Source organism: Calonectris borealis, chromosome 14 (genome assembly GCF_964195595.1).
Source record: "Calonectris borealis chromosome 14, bCalBor7.hap1.2, whole genome shotgun sequence".
In the NCBI taxonomy this organism is placed as follows: Eukaryota; Metazoa; Chordata; class Aves; order Procellariiformes; family Procellariidae; genus Calonectris; species Calonectris borealis.
Genome location: NC_134325.1, coordinates 9,640,411 through 9,665,423, shown reverse-complemented (window position 1 = coordinate 9,665,423; position 25,013 = coordinate 9,640,411). Strand labels below are relative to the sequence as shown.

Below are 25,013 nucleotides of genomic sequence, written 5' to 3'. Positions count from 1 at the left end.
ACCTAAATCCTTAATACTTCTAGGTACATTTGGGCTACTTTATTTTTGTAAAAAGTCTGAGTAAACTACTACCATGTACACGGCTTACAGTTTTTCTCAAAATAATAGTTGCAGTGTTACATAGATAGTAGCACCTCTCTCATTTCTACTACAGAATAGCTTGTATTTGCAACCTCATTACAGTATTTTGTGTAACGAATTTTGAGCATCTTTGGGATTTAGTTTTAATATTTCAATTTTGTTTTTAATTGTTGAAAAATTTGACATTTTGTAGCTTTATAACTGCACAAACTTCCATGCGCATGGAAGCATGCATCTTTCTCAACCTCCATGTGGATTCTTTGTTTACTTTCCTTCTCAACTGTTCTGCATGGGGCACTGGACAATCACGTTCCAAATGGGTTTATTAAACAAAAATGTCAACAGGACTGATTGTGGTTTTCGTTTGTTTTTGTTTTTTTAACAGATCTCATAGAAGAGTCCAAGTATTAGGTCCATAAATATTTATTGATACTTGTTTATTACATTTTTCTTAGAATTCCAGTGATTATCTTTTATGTCAAGCTTGGATAGATGCTTGTGTGGTTACACATAGTGTGCCTGTAAAATTAGCATATCTATGCTTCATTGACAATAATGTAACTTCTACTGTTGACAATACGTGGTTATATGAATAACTTAATTGGGGAGGAGGAGAAGACAATGGGAGGAGGAGATGTGTGAAACTTAAAAACTGTAGCTTTTATGTTTCATAAAACTGTTAAATACTTGAAATACAGAAAGCTGATTTTCCTTAGAACTGTATCCTATACGTATAGCACCCTCACCACGGTTGTTACAACATCAGTTTATTCTATATTTCAAAGCTATTCTGTATAGTCTCTGTTTCGGATGCTGTACCCCTGAACTTGCATCTGCCATGGAAGTGCAAACTGCCTGATACCTGACATTCCTTCGGTCAGCTTTGGTTGAAACTGTTCACCAGCTTCAAAAGTTATTGCAGTGCAGGGGGGAAGAGGGAGAGTTGAACAGACGACATGGCTGCGTAAGCTTTTTTCAAGGAAAAAAGAATTATGGCTATTGGTTAGAGACACATTTCTCATTATATATTGTCCACTAGCCTTCTTTAAGTGTTAGCTATGCATTTATGCTTTCCAAAAATCTATTTTTGGTCTTGTTTTCCTTGGAATAAAGATTGTGCTGTTATTTTGGTTGTCAGCCAACTATCCTTCCCCCTTCTTCCCTGCCCTCCCTTCGTTCCCTCCCAGTAGCCTTTGAACTTGTCCAACTTCTTGAATTTGGCAGGAGAGGATCTTAAAAGTATTATGTTCCTACAAGTGAAAATCAGTGGTGTGGTAAGAGAGGAGAGACCCAGCTTAGTGCTGCTAAGGGGTAAAGGCCCCACTATGAGCTGAAATCATTTATTCTGTTTGATCTGCCAGCTGGCAACCTGGCATGTGTGAAGCTCAAAACCAGGGTACAGCAAATGCTGTTTCTTATCCCTCCAAAATGGCAGGAGACAAGTGAGCTTATTATGATGGCGGAGCTAAGATGCAAAATCATTAAAATAAAATACCTGAAGAACAGATTTTGTTTGCTCAGCAACTTAGAAGACAACTTGTTTCCTAATGTAGAGGCATAGGTTACAAAACTGCCTGTTTGTGCACTGGTACCTTAACTTTATTTTGGAAAACTTTTGCAAATGCGTGTGAAACAGATCATGAAAGCTATGTGCTGATAACTGTTCTGTGATTTCACACTAAATTCTAATAGTTTGTGGCAGTCCATATGTTTCTCGTCTTTCCAAAGCAGTGCAGAGCACTGTTAGATTGTAAACCAGACCCCCATCTATTTTGCAGATTTTTCCATCAAGGCTGCAATGCCTAAAGGGGAAAGATCTGAGGTTTCTGCAGTCGTCGGGAACAGGCTATAGACTCTACCCAGTCTGCTTGTCAGGCATGTCAGTCAGACTCATGGGAATGTTATTAGTGGACAGGTTCTTCCCATAGCAAATAAATATCAGCCAGCTGGGTGTAGGCAGCCATTCTAATTAGACTTTCCTTATATAACAGATGTTTGAAGCTTAGCAAGGGAGAATAAAGTAATATCCAGAGACAGCAGCCCTCATTTGCTTTCTGGTCATTTGAAGAAGGCAGCTGAGGATCAAGAATTCATTCTCTGAAAATTTACTTGCATCTGAAGTCGTTTCTCCACTAGTGATGTCGCTTTGTTTGTGCATATACGAGGTCAGTATGCAAGCTCCAAGGTTGACAAAACTCCAGGAGTTCCACATCACAGACGTGTTCCTTTAGGTACTCTTTTAATCACCTGTAACAGATTTAATTTTTTCTTGAAAATATACAGCAAAATACTGGATTATTTCTCTGAAGATTACTCAGAGTATGCAAATATTGGTTTTATGGATCAGATAACGTGTACTTCATTCCACCACCACCACCACCACCCCCCCCCCCCGCTTGATTTCATGGGATTTAAATAACTTTGGGAAAACCAGCAACACTAAACAGATGCTCACAAAACCAGAGAGAGCTGGTGATCCTGTTAAAGAACTCCCCCTCTGGCTTCCTTTAGCTCACTTTAGAAATTTCTAGAAGCCGTTTTTGTTAAAGTTAACTTCGGTTAAAAAATGGCAGAATAAGATCTCATTTGTTCTTAAGCAAACTGACTACATACTTTACTTCTGTTAGTCACCAATTAGTTATTCTGTGATTATTTGAAAGAAATTAACCTATGGTAACATCCTGTTTTCCTTCTTTGCTTGATCATCTGTTTGGGAGGAGTTGTTTGTTTTGCTTAAACAAACAAAAAAACCTCTTTTCTGTCCAGATAACATTAAATTTGTTTCTTTTTGTGTTTAAAACAGGAAGCTCCTGCCTACAGCATTCCAACCATCAGCCTGCTGAATTTTCACTATCCTTTCTTCACCTCTGCTACAGGGCACTATGCTGACCATGACAATTCCAGACCTTAAATTCCTCAGATAGGTAATATCTAGCTTTCTAATTGCATTTTAAATTTTCCTTCTGTTACTTGAAACAATTGGGCTAATTTCTCATTTGTGGGTCTCATCCAGTGAAGTTAATAGGAGTCTTGTGCATATAAGGGTTACATAGGTCAGCTACTTGTTATTCTGACAATTTTTTCAAATATTTCAGTCATTTTTTGGTTGATTAACATGTATGTTTACCATTTGCTAGTTTTTAAAGTAAGTGCTGCTTCATAAACCAATTTTAATTAAATCGTTCATAAAAAATAGTATAGAAGTTAGAGATGAGAAGGTATGGAACGCTAAGAAAATGTTTATGTAACATCAATTTCTGTGTTTGTACACCCTTCTGTTGAGGCCAACAGTGATAGCTTACTGTCTGTGAAAATGTTAATCCTTTGGACTCCAGATCAGAAACTGAAGTTAATGAACTAGAAGATAAAAATCATTATTGGATTACCTAAATAATATCCAAAAGCTATATTTTTGTCCATAACTATCAAACATAATTCCCACTGAGTTCAATGCTCCACCTTGATGGACGTTCAGGGATGCAGGTTACGTCATGAAACTCACTATGTAACTGTGCATTCTTGCTAAATGAAAGTGCTATACAGTTTGGGTATGTGACAAAAGTGAGATTTAGTTCAGAAGTGCAGAAGACCAGACAGCTACTATTAGATAACGCGATGAGTTTTACTATAGTAAATTTAATAATTATGACCTATCCTGAAGCAGTGTTACACAATACCAACATCTGATTAACAGTTCAGATGAAGTAAGAAACAGTGGCAGACTTCTTGTACTTAAGTGCATCGGGGAATGATAATTTCTCCTTCACAGTGGTAAATCTTAGCTATATTAGCAAGTGTTATTTGAAAAAGCTGAAGAATTATGTTGCTAGTATTTTGAATGTTCTGAGGTTCTTAAATAGGTCTTTTGAGAAACAAACAAACAAACCAACCCCCAAAAAACTCAGCTTTCCCAAAATATTCGCAGGATATAGTGAAAGATGTGCTGTTATACAGTGGAAATACGCAGTGAAGAACCAGATCTCTTGAAGAGTTCAGAACCGAACTGTTGCATCCCTCGCTTTCTTAAAAACATGGTTCTAGTATTTTCTGCTGCATTTGCGCTATGAAATAATGATTTAAATTGGTGAAATTTCAATGTTCCGCTCAGTTATGAAGATTGAGTAACGTACCAATGTAAAGCATATTCAACGTGTTTTCAATGTACAGACCTCCCTAAGGAATATTAACCCATCATAGTAAGGGTTACAAATGTGTAGCTTTGTGAAAGCCAATTGGGCAAATAGTTTTTCTAGTCAATTTACTCGGCAAAGGCATGCAGAAGTTATGTGACTTATGATTTTTGGCTTGGTATAGTTGCAGAAATACAAATGAAGACAGAGTATGAATCTGATGAGTAAACTAAATAAAATTCCATTACTCCACTCTGCTGCAAAAATTCAAGAAGGAAATGTAATTTTTAATACCAAAAGCATTAATATTGTGTAATTGGTTACTCTGTCATTGAATATTCATGAAGCTCTGCAGTACAATGTTCAGTTAAGATATTAGTTGTAATTAAAACATGCTATGTGATTGAAATTTGCTTTTTGCTTCAACTTAGTTCAAAAGCATGCTTAACATGCATTTAGAATTGAAGTGTTTTTTCTTTCATGTGGGTGATAGAAAAGTGTGGTGCAGTTCACTCAGGTTGGCAAATGAATTGTTATGGAAAGTATTGTAGTTGCTCTGTTTGTTTATCTCCTAGATTCTGTTGTTTCTTCAGAAAATCATTTCTGAGTTAACTGGATAATGAGAATTTTGGAAAAAAATCGTAGCTGGCTCTGACTTTAAATATAAATATTTCCTTTAACAAAAACACAAAAATGGCATGTTCAGTTAGTAACTTTATTCTCTTTGTTCCGTAAAAAATGTACTTTTTTCTCTCCAAGAGGGTTAAAAACAAAATACTTAGAGGGAACACTTAGGAAATGTATTTGTGGGTTGCCATTATGTGCCATGGAAATTAAGATAAACATTGTTCTAACTAAGAAACATTAACAACAACAAAAAAGTTTGTGTTGGAAAAAATCTTTACATGCCTTAGAAACACATTCAACACAATTTGACATTATCTTATTTACACAGCTCAAATAGTATCATTGGTATTAATTGGTCTTTAGATAGATTTAATTTTTTTTTTTGCATAGATATATACATTGTATATCTTGTTTGTTAAGCTAGCTTGGCAAATGTTACTTTTTCATAGTCAGTTGTTATGTATTATAAAGAAGAAATAAAGGAAGGATGTGAAAAAAGATTAGTGGAACATACATTAAGTGTTTATAGAAAACCTAGTAACTCTAGTTCTAGCTTTCTTATTTCTTTCAATTCGTGAGGCAAATCTATTGGGAAGATGGCTTCCTAATGACTGCAGCCTGGGATTTGGATAGAAGAGAAGACTAATAAAGAGAATTAAGATTTTAATTCTTAAGAATTTAATTTCTTAGCCAATAAAATTAAGAATTAAGACAAGGATAGAAGTTATCTCTCTTTAGCCCACTATTTTTTCCCCTGCCCCAATTTATTTGGAAGGTAATCTGAAGTAAGTCACTTCAGGAAAGGGGGTTATATAAAAAAAGGTTAATTTTAGCCTAATGAAGTTTGTCTCTCTGGGCTTCCCCTGTAGTCAGCTGAGAAGAAAAGAGCTTCTTCCAAAGTGCAATTCAGATAGCCTAAATTAAATTCCTGATTTTAGGGCAGGAACTTAAGTTGACTTAAAAACAAATAAAAAACCAAAGCAACCAACCAAACAGAAAACTTAGGGAGACAAATGGCCTTAGGCTAAAGTGAGTCTCCATGAAAGGTCCTGTTTATACATATTCTCATGTTTCTCAATCTGTTGAAAGCATGTTGTATTATAATAACTCTCTTATTAAAGATGATGTACATGGAATAGGTCTAGGCTCTTTTTCTTCTCTTGCTCCTTCCCCTGCAGAGAACATCAAATTTGGTGTTACTGGTTTTGGTAGAAACATTTGAAAGAAATCTTAGATCAGTATTTAGCAAGTGTATCCAGCCATATACAAATTGATGAGTTTTTGAATGAAAACAGCATTTTCAGTGGACAAGTGAAAGCAAATATCTGCGTTGTCTGTAAGGAAAAAAAAATAAAACCCACTTCCTCAGCTTATCAAGTTTTGCTTTCTTTATATCAACTCTAATAACTATAAGAGGACTAATGTAAAGCTAGTGTTCGCTTCAGTTTAACTGAATTTATAGAGATACAGGTAAACCAGAGAAAGTTTCATAATCGGTACCAAAACAATTTTTAAGGCAAAACTGCAAACGTGAGAGCTTCAAGGGGAAGAGGGATACTGAGATGAGAATTTAACTTTTGGATGTTGGAAAAACTGTCTTTTGAAAAGTTCCCTAATGCTTTTTTTATGTGCCAAAGCAAAAACAAGTTACAAACCCCTCCTCTTTTTCCTTAAAGAAATTGTCATCACAGTGATAAAACAAACAAGTTGTATTTTTCTCCTAGTTTGTAGCAAATTTGTTTATATTTTCTTTAGATAAAGTTCTCAATCCTGATGATTTTTAATTGGAAGAAAATATATCATTTTAAATGCTTGATACTATAGCATCGTGTTTGTATCACAGAAGCTTTGAACTTGGAATACATATGTGATAAAGATGATGACTGACATTTCATAACAATTCCTCCCTGGGCCAAAGACAAGAACTGGAATAAAATCTTTTAAATAAGAAAAGGCATATCTGTAAAACTGACTATGGAAGCAATCATACAAGGTAGACAGATACTACATGTATTTCCCTTATAATAAATCTGTTGCTTTAATGCTGTATAAAAATTATTTTGTAGTTTAATTAAATGGAATTATTCTTAAGACAATTTCTCTTTACAGCCAAAAATTCGTATTTTGGGAATAAATGTGTAAAAACAAGCCCAGTTGTAGCTCATTTATCAGTATTATGTTAGGAGTGCTACAGTTCTGTGGGACAGATTCTCACTACTGAGAAATTTATACTTTGTGTGCCATAAAGGCATAATTCAACCTGTGTTTGACCCACCTCAGTTGAAGAGGCAGTGAATTGGAAGCGTGTATTCCTGTCCAGACCAATTCTACATGAATACTAACTGTTATTCAACTTTTTCTCTCCTCTTCCGTGATAAATTGTAAAACCTTTATCACCAGGATTGAAAAGAATTGTTTGGTTACTTTCTCAAAATAAAGCTTTAGTTAGTTTTATGAGCTGTTTCAGGTGTAGCTACCAGTATGTATTTTGATATGTAGCTGCAGAAGGTGTTCCGCAAGATAACAAGGGCCATACTAGACAATAGAACCCAAGTATATGGTAAAAGCATGGAAAATTATGTAATTTTCTAGAAAACATGATGTTTCATTTAAAATTATTAGGTTGAAAAGGAGGCAGTATTGCAGCTCCTTACTAGTCTGTTATCAAAAGATGACCTTTTTTTCCCAAAATTTTCATACTGGCCATATCCTGAGTAGTCAAGCAAAGCTCTTGTGATGTCAGTGGGAAAGAATTTTGGCTTTTTTATTTTAGAAATTATTAATTACTTCAGGTTCCTTAATGTACGATTATTGTGCTTATATTAAGAGACACTCCCCTTTCCCCACCCCAAAAGACAGATTCTTGCTGCTTTCTGAGTAGCTGTCTTCTGGGTGAAGGTAATCATGGAATAGGTATTCAGAGACCATGAATGAAGCATAATAGTTCTTTTAAAAAGAGAGTCATTCCCTGCTTGGTATCATGTTCTTTTGCTTGTCTATACTCCCAAGATTTGATGTTAGTAAGCTTTCCTTGCTTCTGTCTGGCAGGCCTTACAACAGGAGGACAAGATGTGGCCCCCTAAGGTTAAAGGTATAACATTTAACTTAATGCTGCAGCAATCCAGCACAGGGAAAACTTGGAAGTTTAGAGGCAAACAGTATGTACAGTCTGTCTCTTCGAAGCCTTTCTGTAGCGAGTGGAAGCTTTGATTGTGCTTTTCATTACTGGAAAAGAAAGTAGGTTGCTTACAAAGTTTGGGAGACAAAAATTAATTATGATTTGTCTGCTTCGGTGTTGTGCAGGGACTGTTAGTTGTCTATGTACAGTTAGCCTATGATGTAGAATCTAGCAATAGCGCATGAAAAGTTATAATGATGTATATTATCTCTTTGTTAAAGCAACCTCATTGTGGAATTTCTTTTATAGATTCAGCTTACTAGATATGCAAGGGAAATATTATTTACAGTGTGAAATAACTTTTAAAGTTCTAAAATCATGTGGCTGATATATAGTATTTCTAATTTTTTTTTCAAAATTTAAATACCTCGGGGGGGAAGGCCATCCATCATATCTGAGACCAATCTTTTTGAGTTGAGTTTGTGGTGGGTTGTTTTGGTTTTTGTTTTGTTTTGGGTTTTGTTGGTTGGTTGGTTGGGTTTTTTTAACATTTCCTTGCCTGCTGAGACCTGACTTTTTTTTTTATACTGGCTGAACTAGAAAGAAATATTAATTAGAGAAGAGAAGAGATACTACCAGCCTCTATCTCAGAAGGTTTGGTTTATTCCTTTGCACTCTACTGGTATAGATTCTGTGGGAGAAAAACAGTGGGAGTTGCAAGAGCGTCTTAAAACATTCCCCCAGTTTGTACTGCTGACTTGAGAAGAGGTTATTTTCATGTTTTTTTCTGACTCAGCCACATGTGAGGCATTGGGAGTATAGGCAGCACTGTGCAATTGAATATATATGATAGGTAAGGGGATGGCAAAGGAAGAAACTGGTAGGCTAGTAAGAAGGAAAAATAATAAGAAGGAAAAAAAGATGGAGAATGGTAATAATCCTTTGTAATCAAGGTGTGTGTAAACTTTCATGCCAGTCTCAGTTTCTTGATCTTCTGGGGAAAGGAGGAGGGGAAGAAGATTCTACATTGATTTTCACCTGTTTCTTCTATTAAATAATACTGCAGTCAAACAGAATTTTCTTCATACAGCTATAAAATTGGGAATGTCATTGTGTGTGTGCGCAAGCAAATGTCTGTATGTATATGTAAGACTGCAAAGTTTGAAAAGTGCTGGCTCACTGTCTTTTCTCCTGTGAAATCTAGTACTACTTGCATGATGAATCTTAAAGAACTGAAAATAATTTCAGTGGCCTGCTACCGAAATAGCCTCTTAAAAACATCTGAAGTGTGTTCATATGCAAGAATCTAAAACGTGACAAAGCAGGGAGATGCCAGACATTCTTCAGACTGAGATATGTTTACTTCTTCAAGAAGGCTACTTGGGAATCCAGCACAGTACCATCCTATGGCAGCAGGATCTTAGTCCTGCCTGTAGTCTTAGCATGTACTGTCTTGTATTGACTAGAAAAATGTAAGGAAAAAAGTCTTTTTCTCCTATTACTTTCTTTTCTCTGTTGTTCTATCCATCCCTTCCTTCAGTGTTGCTAATTACTCATAATGGGCATAAAGGCAATTTTCCTTTGTTCACTTTCTCAAAATCAGTTTCTTTTAGAAATTGAACCTGCTTCCACCAGTGAACATTAGAGCTGCATATCCAGGTCATGCAAACCATTTACTTAACCCCACATGAGGATCATGTTTACCTTACGCCAAAAGCAGGAACATTCTTTAACCCTCACTGCTTTCAACCATCTGCAGGTTAGGGCTTTCCAGGTATAACCACCACTGTACCTCTCCTCTGAATGCATTTAATCCCTTTTTATATATATATAAAAAACTCACTTATATGCTCCAATTCTTTTACAACTTCCTATGATAACAAATTCAATTATTTAATTTTATATACTGTGTGAAGGAGCTTCTTTTGTACTTAAACTATTGTCTAAAAACTGCTTTTGGCACCCTTATCCTTGTGTACTGTGATGAATTGTGAGCAAATAATTAATAGGCCACCCTCTCCAGTCTGTTCATGATTTTTTTTGAAATTTCTAAGCTCTTCCTATCCAGAAGTGTCCCTTCTTCAAGGGACACTTGAAGTGCTCTAGTCTTTTTTGCATGGAAACCATTTGCCCTTTCTGACCGTTCTTTCTTCTATGTACCCTTTGTATTTGTTGGGGTTTTTTTTTTTTGAGATGTGACTAGAACTGTTTTGAAGATTTGGGCATGATATGCTCATAATCTATGTTGTTCTCAATTCTTTTTTACTAATTCTTAACATTTTTGCCTTTTTGGCTGCTGCTGAATGCTATATTCAGAGAACTATCTAAAATGACTCAGATCTTTTTCCTGACTGGTAAAACACAATGATGGGCTCTGATTTAGCTAAGTATATCTTAGTTATTTTTCCCCGTGTGCACTGATTTGCTTTTTTCAGCAGTGTATTTCACCTGCCATTTTATCATTCAGTATCTCATAAATTGCCTTGGCTGGCTTTAGATCTGATTATCCCATCTCATCTTTAATCAGGGGTACACACTCTCATTTCCAGATTCGTCATGACTATGTTGAATACCACAGTTCCTGTGGGAGTGCGATCTCTGCAGCAGAGAGGCAGACCTGTAACTCCTACCCGTTGTTTTCTTCCTTAAATTACAAGAGGTCTTCCCTATTGTCCTGTGAGAGCAGAGTTTCCTTAAGATGTTTGGTAGAGAACTTTATCAAAACCTCTCTTTGAAAATACATATTGCCTGCTTGTTGACTTCTGTAAAGAAATTTAATGAAATAGCAAAGTTTGGAATTCTGTGCAGCCCTGTGTTAATTTATCATTCTCATATCTGCATCTATTAAGTAATAAAATATTACATTAATTCGTTATGTATGACAGTTATCTTAAAGTTAGGAACTAGGATGAAAGCCTTATGTGATAATAAAATTATAAAGCAATCAGTCCTCAAATGAGAGATTTGGTTTGTTTTGGCAAAATAGCAAAGCACTTCAAGGTCAACATCAAAATATTGAAGGAAATGTTTGGAAAGAATGAGCATCATTCATTACTTATACTGTTTGCCTTTATCTCAGTCTCTTCAAGGTTTTTTTTTATCTGCCCGCCACTACCTCAGGTAGTTAATGTGCAGCTTTTTGTCTCCGCATTTGCCAGAATGTTGTTCAGAGGCATTCTAAAACCCCAAAACTTTCATTAATAATAAAACTTTTGAAGCATTGCTATTTCAGCATTTCTTCTATTTAGTCTTATCTGTGTAGTTCTATGGTATTGTTAAAATTACAATGACTTGCTTATATCTTCTTTTAAGACACATTGTCTAAGTATTTTGCCTTGTTTTGTATTTTTTATTTCATAATATATTAGAATCATTGAATCTTTTTCATTCCATAGCTTTCTACAACTGTTTTAAATATAAATTAAAGTAGCCACATTCCATTAATTTAATATAACTTTGTGTAGTTTATTCAATATAAGGAAAGAATAAAAAATGGTAAGACAATAAATCTCAATGTATACGGACCATATACTTATTGTATACAAATTTTTTATAAGTAGGCAAACACAGAATACCATTTTGTCTGATTTATATAAAAGTTATAAAATGAGCATAATTAGATACACATCACAATTTCTTCAGACAGTAATGACAATAGCAATATTGAATTCTAACAGAGCTGATAAAGTGCTATAAAACAGGGCTAAGAAAGATGAGTTCTGGTACATTTAGCTCAGTATCAAGATGTGAATGCTGCTCCTCCCCCACATTGTCATCTTGCTCCTCTGCCAGAAGTTATCAAACTTTTAGCAGCTACAATGGAACAGGACATGTCCTACAACCTCAGTCATTAGCAGCTTGAGCTAAACTACTGGTTGCAAACTGAGCTGACTGAAAGGCAAGTATGCACCTTATTCACTTGCCCTTACTGTAGAGATGGTGTACTGTGGAAGAGAGACGGAGAAAAATGAGTGGGATCTTATATTGCAAATCTTGACCCATGGTATGTCCTGTTTCTCTTTTAAATTCTCTTCCATGAGTAACTCAGCTCCTTTTACTCCTCCTCACCTCTCCCATTTTCTAAAAACCCCAAAGTCTGTAATTCTCTTTCCCTGCAGAAGTAATTCTCTGGTTTAAGCTGACTTCTTTGCTAGGGACTCCCTGTGCACAGCACTGATAAAACTATAATAAGTGAGTGTGGGATTTTTTAGATGTTGATGAGATGAGATTGTGCATAAAGCTGGTACATTGTTTTTGGATCAACTCCTGGATATAATCAGTGATGGAATGGTGTTGGCTAAATAATTTTATCAGGGAAAGATTTTGACAAATTGGACATGAGGAACATTTTGCTACACTTGCCTTGTGCTATTCCAGAAGAGCAAAGCTGTTGTTTGCCTCAAAGCTTTGTTCTGAACTGTCTAATTACGCAGAAAAATGTGGCTTTTTGGTACAGTACATGCCGGTCAATCCATAAAAACTCCTTTCTTGTTCTGATAGCTTTGATCTTTATTATTAACTTTCCTAGTTCTGAGTTTTGGAGAACAATCACTGAAAACTGCAAAAATAAGGTTAGCAAACCATCTGTTCTTAAAGACTTAGAGTTTTGTATTTGGTAACTTTTTAAAGAAAATGAAAAGTTATTGTTTTTCTTACCATGCTTCCTAGCAGACAGAAGCCAATGAGGATAGTTTCCAAATTAGAGTGCAAATTGTAAAGCTCCTGAATCTAGAACTTTAGCGAGTAACCAAAATGGGCCATATGAATACCCGTAAATCCTGCTGAGAAGGATTTAAAAGTAAGAGGAATTATATACTTCATTCACTTAAATCTGGTTTTAAGAGCTTAGCTTTGGTGTTGCACACTTGAAAATGCTGACTTCAGTGTAGTCCCTGTTCAGTGTACATCTGTGTTTCCTTAAAGTGAGGAAATCGGCAGTAGATAGTTAAATTCTTCTTTAGTTAAATTCTAAAGAAGTTAGTATCTTGAAGGTCAAGCAGTATAGAATGATTGAGCTGCTATTGAAGTGGATGGTCTAAGAGAGCTCTTTACTTTTAAGGACACCTGCAAAATAAAGTGTTGAATTGTCACTTTTCTGCATTACCATGTTTTTCCAATCCTGGGATTCTGTAGGTAAAGACTTTGTATGGTAGATACAGTGGAAAGGCAGCTCTGGAATTTTTTTTTTTGTACTAGTCATAATCTCTTGTCCCTCAGTTTGGATTCCGATGAAACCTAAGGGCAGAGCTTTGAGAACACAGGAAATGGGAACTTGCTTTTCTTTTCTCACAAACAACTGTTAGCTTTCATTTTCTGACCATCCTTTCTGCAAGTCAGCAAATCTCTTCTTTCTGAAGTGATAAGCAGGATGCTTTCTCCCTTTTCCAAACGTTAGAATAAAGAGCTCAGGTTTATTTTTCCTGAAGTTACCTCATCTGCATGTCAAATAAGGATAAAACAAGGGCAAATTATTTCTCCTGTAATTTTGGCTGTGGGTGCTAGACTACAGACACTGGGAAGTCTCCTTCTGCTAGGCTTTCTGTTCTTTGATCAGGCCACATATAGATCAGGTGAAGTAGCTGAGTTTGGCATCTAAGATTAGGACAGAATCATGACACTTGACTCCTCAAGTCAGAGATACACCCTGAGATTACGTGAGAGAGTCTTGCAAGTGCTACCTCAGATTAAGTCTCCCTCCTGCGATACTGATATTTTCAAACTAGGGACAGTAGGCCGAACCTTACGTTTAAGTAATCAGTTGAAGTACCTGTGTAGTTAGTTGTAATGCTAATATGATGCACTGCTCTATTAAAAGTTTCAGTCAGAACTCTGCTGCCATCAGTCTTTTTGTTTCAAGGACTTGTTTGCATTGGGAGTTTGGAACATGCACCGATTCAGATCGAAAATCTCAACAAAGTATGGAAAGCCATAAAGTGGGCTGCTTGCAAAAGGGTTTGTCTCTCAAAGCTCACCAAATGTTATTTATGGCTGAGGTTTAAATCAGTACTGTGGCTGCATTATGAAATACTCTTCTAAAGAATACAAATGAATATTTTATTGTATGAAATATAAGAACAGTGTCAAGAGCATGCCTAATGGAACAGTTTCTGTGCTAACACACTATTTCCGCATGATTTGTGGAGTTTAGAGTATTTATTTTAGCTCAGTCTCAATTACTACATCATCCTGTCTGATAGAATACCTATGCAGCCCTCAGATTATTAAATCAAATACTCTGTGTTGGTCTCACCTTGAAATTCATAACTGTCTCAATTAGCACAATTAGCTGAAGAGGAAACACCACTCTGAGGAATTTGTTGCTGTTTCAACTACTGTATGCACCTCATTGGAGAGTCGTCCAATCCATTGCTAACTTGGCCAGTAAAATGCACGTTGAATTTCTTTGCTAAATTCAGCAGTTACAGGATGGTCTTTTTGGCTCTAGATATTGTGGGTCTTTGTTTTTAAATCCCAGTACAAAAAAAAAAAAGCTTCCTCCAAAATACTGAAAGTCTGAGTCTTATATACATAAGTTGAACTGTCCAGTAAATATGCTGCCTCTTCCCATCACACCTTTTAAAAATTAAATCTAAATGAAAAACAAATCAGTTAGGGAATGCTTACTCTAAGAACTTCATAGTGTGAATACTGTGTGACTACATCTGAAAGGTACTCTTCAGCATATTTTTAATATGGTCCCAGAAGCATACTTTCAGTAGCAAGGAAGAAAACAGCAGATGATTCAGCAATACAGGCAAAAGACCCTCTGCAAAGTATGTTTGCAAAATCTTGTGTTGCTTTAATAGGTCTTTTGAGCAAGAACAGGGCTTTTGGCCCTGACTCTGCATTGACCTCACACCTGAATGAGACACTGAGAACTTTTTTTCCCCTCTCTTTGGATAATACTGAAATGAACAATCATCCTTTGTATGATTAATCTTTTTTTATGACCTGTTTCTGAAGCTAGATATTGATAAGAGAAATTAGTGTAGCTGCTGGCTTTCAAGTTGTTTCTATTTCCAGCAAAAGAGCCTAAAAGATGGCATTACAAAATGTTATTGCTCATTCACATATCATACGTTAGCAGGAGGGGAGAGGTATATGTGTTGTTTTTTGCTTCTTCACAGACAGCTAGGCCTGCAGAATCAATGTGTAATCTAGGGATAAAATTGGACTGTTCCTAGCAAAAGCAACATTTCTTGTGATCTAATATATAGCACCCCTGTATCCAAGTTGGGACATTACAGACTAGAGTGAACTACTATATCAGTGGAAAAAGCAGCTGAATAATTAGATACAAATAATGTAGTTAGTTCATACTACTGGCATTACATGTCACCTGGCATTACAAGTGAAGTTCCTGGAGGGTCTATCCATTTATTAGATGAGTGGAGGATGGGTAGGAATACATTTTCATCAGATATGGTTTACCACATCTGGTTTTGGGCCCTAGGATGTTGATAAACTTGAGCAAATCCAGGGAGAGTCTCTATGGTAGTCAGGAGGCACACATCCTGTGAGGGGATGCTAAGGGAACAAACTGGTATTGCTGAGCCTGGAGAAGAAACTAGTTGCAGTCTTGCAATATTTAAGAAGATGTTACTAAAAAGATGGACTCGGGCGCTTTACAGAGGTGCATGTAGCCTCTGACTGCAGGAGAATGAGAGACAATGATCATAAAATACAACAAGGGATGTTCTGACCGGATGTAAGGGTGAGGTGGGGGAGGGGGAGAAATTACTGTGGGGGTAATTAAACACTGGATCAGATCTACCAGAAATTCTGTAATTTCTATCCTTGGAAGTTTTCAAGTTCCAACTGGACAAAGTCCAAAGCAACTTAGTCTAGTTGCTTCAGTGCTGACCCTGCTATAAGGAGGAGGTTGGTCTGAATGACCAACCTAAATAATTTCTTGATTCTGGGAATTGATCCTCCAGTCTGGCCATCATACAGTAACATATAAGTTAACTGCAGTCAAATAAGCAGTCAGCAGTCAAAGTCCACACAATGGCTGATTATTTGAATAAGTTGATACTATAGTTATTCCTTTCCTGGTGTACAGGAATATTTAAGAAAACTCAGTGGAATTGGATTCATAATTCTTTTTTCATAAACAAGGAAGTGAGATACATATGTGCTCTTTTGGGTGCGTTGATTTTTGCAATGCAAACAAAAACATGTACATGTGTCACTAAAGTAAGCAACTGTGAATCTGATTTCGTCCAGGAAGCATAAAATGAGAATAAAATACTTATTTTGCTGCTTCGCTATTTATCTATGCAAGATGGAGAGCTGAGTATAATCTCCCTGCTTGAAAGACTACAATTGTATTTTAGGATCCCAAAGAAAGCTATTTATTGTTGGTTTGTTCAACAAAGTGTGCCCGCTGGGATTACCCGTTGTAATTGGAGAAAAAAAGAATTTTGTTTAATTTCTTCATTTGGAAAAGTTTTTGCTTGACTAGCAACAAGACTCCTAGGTCACTAAGCAATTGTGTTCTGCCCTAATTGCCTTCAACTTATTTAAGTTTCTAAGTTAGACCTTTGGTAGTCGTTTTTTCCAAATTATATAAAGTTGATATCCAGCTGTCCTGGAAAACAGAATAGTTTATAGAATGTTTATATGTAAAAATTGCCTTTGAAAATATTACTTTATGTAACTTAAGGTTTTTCTTAAACAAGAATGAATCAGCACCAAAGGACATGAATTTTTTTTCCCCTGATCTTATGTGACTCCCCACCTCACAAGCAAATTTGTTCTCTTTTGGCATTAACTAAGAATATAGTCAGGTGACAATTTGAGAAAATACTGTCTCAAGTTCCCAACTCTGCCTACATCATAGACAAAAATAAATGTGTAACTAGAATGTGATGTATAATACATGCAGTCCAGACAGTTGAAACATGTCTAGGTTTCTCCAAATCTGTGAGGAGGAGTAGAAGAAAAAAAAAACCAGAAGACTCTGTGTTACTGAGTACATAATGCTCATTTAGGCAAAAGCATGTTTGGTGGTAATATTATCTCCTGGTATTATTAATACTACTATCATTAGCAATTTCTGTTGGGCGATTTATCAATGCACAGGTCCTGCATCAGAGGGGTCTTTCATGACCATGGAACAAAGATTGATGCTGCCTCCTAAACAAATTTGCATGTTTCTATGAAGAAAGGCTGAGAAAGTTGGGTTTATTCAGCCTGGAGAAGAGAAGGCTTTGGGGCGACCTGATTGCGGCCTGTCAGTACTTAAAGGGGGCTTATAAGAAAGATGGGGACAAACTTTTTAGCAGGGCCTGTTGTGACAGGACAAGGAGGAATGGTTTTAAACTAAAAGAGGGTAGATTTAGACTCTAGGTATAAGGAAGAAATTTTTTACAATGAGGGTGGTGAAACACTGGAGCAAGTTGCCCAGAGAGGTGGTAGATGCCCCATCCCTGGAAACATTCAAGGTCAGGTTGGACGGGGCTCTGAGCAACCTGATCTAGTTGAAGATGAACCTGTTCATTGCAGGGGGCTTGGACTAGATGACCTTTAAAGGTCCCTTCCAATCTAAACTATTCTGTGATTCTATGATTCTTTCAAATAGTAAGTTGTTTAGGAGGAGGAAGAGAGCAACATTTTTACTCGCATATCCTTTTCAACTTTTTTTATTTTCTCTTATTTTAAGGTCACTGCCTTTATGTCATAAGACAATAGGTTTTTCTCCAGATACTTCCTACCTCTAGATTCCTTTTGAACTACCCTCCTGACAGACATTTAATGTACTGTTCTCCCACTCTTATCTTCACACTTTCTTATATGCTCTTCCTTATGCTTAGAAATCCTTATTCTCCTTGCCAAATATCCACCCAATCCACATTCACATTCTTCCTTTAAACTGCATTTCCTTAAAGTCTATAAAAAATAATCTGCAATTTAAGAAACGTATCAACTCTGCCTTGAGATCTGACAGTCTTCTGATTTAGTAGATCATCAGATTTACTACTGCAGGCTGAATTCTTTAACTTGTGCATAATACTGAATAAATCAGGGCCTAATTTTTCTTAATATCACATGTACCATCTTTTTCACCAAATATATATATTTATATTTTGAAGTACCCCGAAGTTCAGCCCAGCTGGTTTCCTAGAGGCCATCTGGCTGAGCTCTGCTGTTTGTTGTCTTGTTCTTGTCATTCGAGCTAAAAGCCCGCTGATGGAAAAAAAAATGAGGTCAGTAAGAAGTAGGATGAGGTGAAATTTTTGTTTGCAGGTTGACAGAGCTTATGGAAACAGCTTCCTATGAGTTGTAGAGTGGTGGGATTTTTTCACATTGTGGGTTTTTTTTGGGGGGGCGGGGGGAGAACGGTTTGGTTGGTGTTTTTTGGTTTTGTTTGGGTTTTTTTTTTTTACGCAAAACAAGGGAAAGAATTGTTGATAAAAATAAGTTTGTTTAGGAGTGATTAGTTGAAATTTAAAATGCAGGAGGCATATCTAAAAGATTCTGGATGGTAAGATCTGTTAGGCAGTTATGAATATTTCATTATAGTCTGGCATCCGGCATGCTTGTGCACTTCACTTTGTTCTTCATGTGTAGCAAAGGTTTGTTATATGGCTTTGGGAGACAGTTTCCTGTGAGGTAAAGGATCCACCATAATTAAAATTTTAAACCTCTAACTGGTTCATTGTTGGGGAGCTTTCTCTAAATAAGGATTTGAACATAAACCTTTAGTAAGCTCAGTGAAATACATAGGTGGCTTTCACTATTATGTTTTGAGAGATTGAACATATTCACTTCAATTTCTTCTACTTTCTGAAGAAGCTTCCTTGCTTTTGGCTAAGAAATAGGCACAAGAACTTGGAGAGCAATAAAAGAACAAAACAGACAGTGTAGATAGCAAAAAAAAAAGAAAAAAAAAATGGAAAGGGAAGAGATACATGCATTGTTTTCTCTTTTGCCACAGAGTTCTTGGCCATATTAGTTCTCTACTCTGGAGAGAATGTCTTAAAAGTGACCCTGGAAACAGCTGCCAGTTAAATTAATGTAACTGTAGTTTGTGCTGGACACAAGCCAGTGAATGAGGGGGAACAGATGGGTAAAAGCTTTCAGGTCTGGAATCCCTGAGGAAGTGCCACCTCCCTTTGGTTGTCCTGCCACAGCCGTTCTGTTGTCTCCAGCATGGGCTGTGGGGAGTGCCAGGTTCTTGCAGTGGCATGACTGGGGAGAAGCCTCTGCTCTAAAAACCTCGCAGATCTGTCCTTTGCCATATCTCCCTTTGGCTGTTCTTTCCATACAAGAGCTGGGTCCAGTATCTTAGGCACATATTTAACCAGATAAAATTACGTTATTGGAGTTTTGTCGTAAGCCGATTAGTTCAAAGAAAACCCCAGAATGAATAAAAACTACAAATGAATCAGAACATATTTTTTGTGAACTTGTATACAATTCTTAAAACCATTTGTTTTCATGGGGAGGTAATGCTATTTATAACCTCATTTCCTTAAATTCTTTTTAGTGCTAAATAAAAACAAAAACTGAAAACAAAGACTTTGCATCCAAAATACAGTAACTTATAAAAGTTTGAGTCATGCAATATTAACTCCTAATTGCCCCTAAAAAAAGTGGAATCAGGAAACTTTCAGGCTGCCTAAAATACACTTACCTTAAAAGAAAAGCCTATCTTTTTTTTTTTTTTTAAATCTGGGTCTAGTAGTCTAAAAAGTTAGTGAAATACTGCCTCTCAGTATTTCTAAAACATGTACATCCTTCAGTTGTCTGCTAATTGTCTGCAGCATAAAATTGAGCCTAGAATTCTTGCAAAAAAAAAGATTGTAAGCCAGTCCTCCGATTGCTTTGCTGCAAGAGAAGTAAACCTAAACACTGACTGCTAACAAAACAAAAATTGTGACTATTGCTAAAAGAAATGAAGCTGGCTGATAGTATTTCACAGCAAAAAATGATATTTTCAGATACATTGTGATCTTTTAGTAAGTTTTAAATTTCCATTTAACTATGTTAAAATAATTGTGAGTGAAATTGGGTCCAATTGATTTTTCTCTTAATGTATCAGGGAAAAGCCTAAAGCTGGGACCAGAATGGATCCTATTGGAGTTATGTACTTAAATCCCACAAAACATTATCCATTCAACTCTATGGGAGTTAGTTATCAGATTTCTTTAAACCTGATAAAAAATTTTAGATACAAAACCAAGCCAAATGCCTTGTTGTAGGAGTTGTTCTTGTTGGTAACGGACCAGCATTACCCTCACTCCCAAACTTTTTGTTTTTCAGTCTGAGCAGTGTCATAACTAGCCATTACTAGAGATATCCTCCTGAGTGCTCCCAGCCAGATCAGGCTGGACATGCATCAAAAGAACATTTTACTTTCTTCCTGACCTAACTTTTCCTTTCTGTCATTCAAGCAGATTATTGAAAACCATCAAGTTTTATGTGTTCCTGAGGAACATGAGGAAAACAGGTAGCAGAAAAGGAGATTCTTTCCTGTCGTGCTGCTTTGTAAAGCAAGTCCTATATGGGTAGCTTGTAGTCCTGAGGAAGATTATACCCACTGAGTTTGAGAGACAGAAGTTTTTTAGAAGCTGGGGGACATTTGCTGTATTCTTCTTACACTTTTGTTAGTTTCTTCCTTTAAAATATTTTTATTACAGATTTATTCACATTTATTCCTTGTCTCTGAGGTTGCAACCTGGAAGCGTTCTGATTGTAGAGAAGATTTATTTAAGTCGCTCAGGAATTAATCTCAATACTTCTCAGAACAAAAACAGATGCTTTGAATTCATGTAGTAGTTGCATACACTTTGCATGCCCCAGTGGTATTGTTCTGTATCGTATAAACAGAAACACCACTTTGTCTTCCAGATTTTACCTTGTGCAGTTGTATGGATATTAATGTGAGTAGAACTCAGATCATTACTGTTATCACAGAGATACCTTATATTAGTCCTGGGGCTATGATTATGTGTTTTGGTAAACTGACTGAAGCAGTATCTTAATATCTTGCAAACTTAAGTATTGAATATGAGAAACCACCCTCTTGTCATAAAAATTAGATGCAGTAGGAAACAGTCAATTTTCTTCTGTGTTGCAGACAAAGTGTCTTCCAATTTCTATGTAGTATCTCTTGTCACATAGAGTAAGAATGTACATGAGTCAGCTTTAGTTGTGGTTTTGTTTTTTTCCTTTTCCAGTGAATGTTTCTATAAACAAAAATTTTGAAGTCGTAGTGCAAAATATTAAAGGTTTTCTATTAAGATATTCTGGATCTTTTGTTTGTTTTGTTTTGTTGTGTTGGTTTTTTAAATTTTTTGAGATAGCTAATGTATGCCAACAAACTTTGTTTGTGCATCTTAAATATAACTATGCTTTGTGTTTGAAAACTTATTCTGTGGTACAAACATAAGAAAAACACTGTGTTTTGCTCATGCTTGGTTTGATTAAAATAAGTTTAGTGTTTTTTAAGTACTTCAAAGCTGCAAAACATAATTCAAAATGCTACATGAATTCCATATGCTTTTACAGCTATTCAAAAGGAGTACAAAAGATACCTTTCTAATATAGTAATGTTTTACAACCGCTTTGCAGGACAACAAAGAAGAGAGTTACAAAAAGCAGCTCAGAATTTTGCAGTTCAGCTGTGTTCATGAGTATGCAACTCCCGTTGTTGACAAATGAGGGTTGCTTGACTTGACCTCAGGCAGTATGAGGTCAAGAAATATTAATAAAATGCTTTCTGAACTGTTTATTTCTGCTTTTTTTATATATTCTTGTTGTGACGTGACAGAGCATTTGAGGTCAACTGCCAAGCTATCAGTGGAGATGGACTAAAGCACCTTTAACTAAGCCTTCGCTGACACGGTACTCAGCTGTGACTCAGAGAGGGTAAGTTAACTGATTATACTTAGCTTTCTCTACTATGGTAAAATGAGTTGCAGAGAGAACATACTGAAAGCCAAGGGCCTCTAAATACTTTTCCCTTTTATGGAATAGAGCTCCCAGATCACCATTTCCTGGAGATTGTACTCTAAGCCTACACAGTGGTAAAAGCAAGTTTTCTGCATTCACTGATCTATATCTGACTACAAATTTGAGCTTAGGGGATCATTTTTTTCCTAACTATTTTAAGAAGTAAGTTTACAATAACAGACCAAAACATTAAAAAGTATTCCATCCTCTCTTCTTACTTTCTTTTTCTTATTTTTTTTCTTTACATTGTCTCATCTTATTGGGAATAAGCAGAATCTGCTGAATAGGATAGGTAATTTGGTTCTTTTTAAACTCATTTTGTAGGTGCAAAAGGCTCATGCAGACTAAGATTGTAGATCTTTGCCCACATCCACTCTTCTTGTGACATGTGAGTTAATCTCTACAAGTATTTAATTTTAAAAGGTAATTCTGAAGTTCTTGCAATTTCTACAAGACTGGAATTTTGGGAGGGGATCATTTACTCTGATAAAACACTACAGTAATCTCATGACATCTTTTGATAGGATAGAGGTAGGCCAGACAGAGTTTGATCAATCCCTACAAAAGAAATAACAGAATCTTGAAATTGTCTTAGTGACTAGGATGCTAACATGTGCTTATGCACCTTGACTGTTCTAAAGTGCAGATGTATTTTTTTATCTATCCTTTCAGTATCTTCAGGGACAATAATTACAGTTGTTTCAGTTGGTATCTCCCTGTATTGCATGTATTGTTAACATATCATTTCCTTCTTTGACTGAAACATGTTTATGCTTGTGGAAAGGAGATAAAGCTGGCAAAGCTAATGGCAGCATGATTCCAAAGGCTGTTCAGCTGGCAGAGGAGCCAGACTTAGAACCAGGATGGTCATGCTCTCTGCACTTTGGCTCAGGATTCAGTAAGGCTGTAAGCTGTTTTTGTAGATAGAGGTGTGAATTTCTGTAGGTTCCAAGGCTGTACTCCTCCCTAATGCTCTACTAAAGAAGAAAAAACGTACCTTCCAGGGAAATAAATTTTCCAAGGACATTTCTTTCTTTTCTTCCTACATTTGTGAGATGCAGATAAGCTCCTCTAATTCTTGTTAGAGTGTTCTCATGAAACCCCCTTTTTCTATATATTTTGACTCTCACTGACATTTACTGGGGCTGTTTTCATTGCCTGATCAAACAGGCATATGGTCACTTCAGCAGTGATGGAAGAAGAACATTTATTCACTAGTATCTTAAGGTTCCATTATTTCTAAACCTTTGCCTTTCCTACTAGTATCAGAAGGCAGTAATTGATACAGAAAATGGCAGAACTCCTTGCACAGCATGGAGCAAGAAGGTTGCTCCATTGGTTATAGCCATTTGCATTAACAAATGTGATGTCTGTGCTGGTTAAGCATCATAAAGTCTTTAAAAGATCCGGACTACTGATTTTAAGAACACTGCACAGGTTAAAAATAAGCTTTTAGATTGAAAAAAAAATCATTCAGGAGTTCTAAATCATATAGCTTATGAATTGAACTATGTCCTTATATATTTTGTTGAAATACCAAGAAGTAGTAGCCCTTACTTTGGCACCTTAGAGGACTGCAGCAGTGCAGTCAAGGTGTGCAAAGACTGCATTTGTTTTAAGAAGCCTCAGATTATGAATAATTATATGCAAGCTTTCGCTGCTCCAATACAGTCCGCAGCACTGGGATTTTCTGGAGAGAGATTAAGAAAAAATAGAAAGTCAGAAGAAGAAATTTTCCTACTGATCAGCACCACAAAGACTTGGAGCTTTTTCCTGTTTGCAAGATAGCTCTGTAAGGAAGTCAGAGTAAGGTTCTAATTGTGTCAGAGATGGACTGAACTCAGTCCACTCCAAATCTGCGGGTTGTTAAGGTGGCGTAAATTCATCTTTCTACCCTCCGTTCTCCCTTGGCTGTACTTTCTGTGCTGCATCTCTAAGACAACACAGCTCGGGATTTGTCCCTTTCTATTCTTAGACAAGCCTGCTGATTTTTTTTTTTAAAGATTTTTTGCTTTTTAAATCTGAAAAGTGAACTAAAACTTGACATGCTTAATAGCTCTTTCTTGTTTCAATATGACTGGCATTACTTTTTTAAGTTTAGTATGTACTAGGAACTCAGCTAAGACAGGGAATAAACCACTTTGATGCAATAGCTTATACAACTCCTCGTAGGAATGCAAATACACTTTGGCCATGACTTTGAAACATTCCCGATTTTTCAGGCCCAGCATTCTGTTGAGTTGAGCCTATCAGAACCATTATAAATTCATAAGGCAAACACTAAGAGGGATTAGATAAACAGCCAAATTTATATGTTCTCTTTTTTTGTTTTTGTTTGAATTTGAGTTCTTGCAAACTCAGAAATTGCATAGGATGCCAGGATTTTGTTACAGAGATGAAAAGCAAGTCCATGTCACTTTTTCTAGTTACCTTGCTTCTGTCTCATCTTCATGTGTTGTTAATAGTTGGTAACTGTTGTTTGATACAAAAATACTTAACTGTTCAAATACACAGATGTTTAATTCTACTGCTATCTGCCTAATCTCTCTGGGTTTATTAAAATATATGTAATCACAAATGTCTGTTTTCCATCATATTAGGGACTTTAAAGATATTTTGTGTTAATAAACATTTTAAAATTTTCTTTTTATTCATAGAAAACTCCCTCTACGCTTATTTGAAGTCAGAGGTGGGTAAAATCATGATATAAACATGAGCTTCCACTTATTGCAGTAGAGCTAGAAATTCACCCGTAACAGGTTCAAAATGTCTACAAAAGCTTGAAACGTGCTGTTCCTACAGCATATACTGCTCTGAAAACTATTATTCTTATTGTTCAAAAAAGGTCATTATCTTGGTCTTCATAATGATGTCATATATGCTGCATCTTTTCCACTGTCTTTATCAAAGAACTTCAGTGAAATAATTATTTTTTCTGAACACACTAATACTTATGTAGAGATCATTTTTACAATCTATTAGTTCTGCTTTAAATTTCATGTGAGGTGGCCTTGTATTCCTTTTCTAGTAAAAGAGAAAATTAAATTTCCAATATAATGTGAAATAAATCTAATAAAAGCATGGGTCTTAGGTGCTTC

The 25,013-nt window shown here is 36.1% G+C and overlaps 1 protein-coding gene across 6 annotated transcripts in view; it reads left to right on the top strand.

Annotated features, from left to right (window-relative positions):
- IRAG1 (inositol 1,4,5-triphosphate receptor associated 1) overlaps positions 1–25,013 on the top strand; it is a 79,270-nt gene that overhangs the window by 7,613 nt on the left and 46,644 nt on the right. For 3 of the 6 annotated variants that reach the window (XM_075163162.1, XM_075163160.1, XM_075163159.1), the window contains exons 2-3: positions 2,885–3,005; positions 21,734–21,831. The gene's annotated coding sequence lies outside the window, so the exon portion shown is untranslated. Of the gene's footprint in view, positions 1–2,884; positions 3,006–21,733; positions 21,832–22,239; positions 22,304–24,572; positions 24,605–25,013 lie in introns of all 6 variants that reach the window. The other 3 variants (XM_075163157.1, XM_075163161.1, XM_075163158.1) reach the window with 2 other exon arrangements.